The following is a 2,281-nucleotide window of genomic DNA, read 5'->3' as shown; positions in this document are numbered from 1 at the left end:
TGGTTTGCTTTTCATTGCTCTGAAGTGGAACATAAAAATATATAAAAAACATAAAATTGAAAATTTCGTTTCTTGCCATCTCCATCTCCAGTTCTTCTGGGTATAGGTCGCTGTGTCAAAGGATTTAAAGACTAAAAGACCATATCTGCTGTGTTCTGCAATGAATAAGCTCCTAAATTACAATTGCATATGTAATACTCAAAACTTTTAAGCTACTGATATACTTTAACATAAGTAGAAAAATATATACCAGGAAGCATATAGTAATATGATAAATACATATATACCTATATGTGTGTGTGTATATATATACACACACACACACACACACACATATATATATATATAATACATGTATAATAATAGAATAAATTGCGTGTATGTGTGTGTAAGCAAGTTAATAAACAATATAATATAGGAAGGAATTAATTCTGTGCTCTGTTATTCAGACATTACTTCCACTAAAGATAGTTTCAGTATACCATCAGGAGAGAACAAAGTAGTAGGATCAAAGATATAACTCCTCTTTTGTAGCTTCTGTAGAGCCTCTGATATATGTCCTGAATAATCTTACCTTCAGATAAATTATATCATCTAATGAAAGACCTCTATCTACTCCACATATAAGACTCCACATCATCAGAAGAGGAATAAACATGGATTTCCATCACAGGACTCTCAAGAACCCTGAAACTAAAAAATTCCCCAAAATTCAGTTTCCAGAGAAGAGGATCAATATCTGAAATATATAAATTCTCTTTGTAATGATATTTAGTAGAATAACTGACATACAATATAGGACGGTGTGACAAGAACCCTTTAGGGGAGAGCTACCAGGGAATTCTCTGGAGCAACTGGATTAAGTAAGATACTACTAGATCATGCAGCATGCAAGTGGAAGACATAAGGAAGACAGCTCTTAAGATTCTTGTCACTGAAATGGAATGAAAGGAATWCTGTTGTCACTTAAGTGGTATGTTTTCTAACTTTTCTTTTTTTCCCCTCAGTTAAAATTGGTTCTGGTATTTGCCACTAATCTATCTAGGATTATGTTACCTGATCATGTGACTGTGTATGTGTATATATATATATCACGTGGCTGGTATGTACCATTGCAATTCTGGGTGGCTTGAATTATGGATTTGTTGAAAAATTAAATCTGGCCTAAGTATTTATATATATATATATATATCACATGGCTGGTATGTACCATTGCAATTCTGGGTGGCTTGAATTATGGATTTGTTGAAAAATTAAATCTGGCCTAAGTATTAGCTGTATTGTTATCAACATATTCAAAGAAGTCTGCATTGCTAGTTCAAAACATATTCTAAACATTGAGCAGAAGGGCAGAAATTCATTATATGTGAGCTATTTGGTAAAAATCTTGCTTTCAGTCTTGCAAAAACRTTGTTTGAAATTTCATAATGAAAAGGYCATAATGTTATCAGACACTTTGCAGAGGGAAACAAAACAATTTAAATCCTAGTTAAGAAAAGCTGAATGAAATGCTAATATTACCACRTCCAAGGAACTGCAGATTAATGATATTAACGTGAGAGAGCAACCTTTCATTCAAAATTAATATACAGGCTGTTTTGTCTCCCCCCAACCCCCGCATAAAATTCTCATTGCTTTAGAATAAGGAAGAACCTAGAGAAGAAGAAATAACAGCTGAATATAAATACACTTTTTTTCTGACATTGAGCAAGCAGCAGTCACAGATCCTGCAGCTGTATTCTCAAAGGCAAGGCCCTGATCTAAACCTATTTTAAGATATTCACTCATGAGATCAAAGTCAGGGACTGACCTAYTGGTAACTGTTTATTTACATACAGTACTTCTGTAGTAATAAACTCATTCAACTTTACTCCCAAAATCATAGAATCATAGAATAGTAAAAGAAAAACTAAAGTATATGTGCTATTGTTCTGTCTTCTAGCAAATTCTAAGAGAATAGCTTAAAAAAATTATCTTCTTATTTTGTGTTGATACCTCTCTGAAAAACACAAAATATCTACAAAGAAAATACACTATAGTAGAGTAGCAATTTCTTTAATGTCTCCAGTTAAAGTCTGCTAAACTAGTTGAGCATACCATGTGGTTATATACCAGTTTTGCTTATCCTCTTAAAAAGCAAAAAAAAACTAGAAAAACAAAAAGAACCCATGATCATTGCTGCATCAATCAGCTGAAGTGTTTACCTGTGTCATCACTGCTACTGAGGTCCATAGAACAGTGCTATTAATAGATAYACCAACATTTACTCCTTAAGATAAAT

This window comes from Rhea americana, unplaced genomic scaffold (genome assembly GCF_003343005.1).
Source record: "Rhea americana isolate MKP2758 unplaced genomic scaffold, rheAme1 scaffold_7, whole genome shotgun sequence".
Classification (NCBI taxonomy): domain Eukaryota; kingdom Metazoa; phylum Chordata; class Aves; order Rheiformes; family Rheidae; genus Rhea; species Rhea americana.
The sequence above is the reverse complement of the archived record's forward strand: the minus strand, read 5'-3'. Positions refer to the sequence as shown.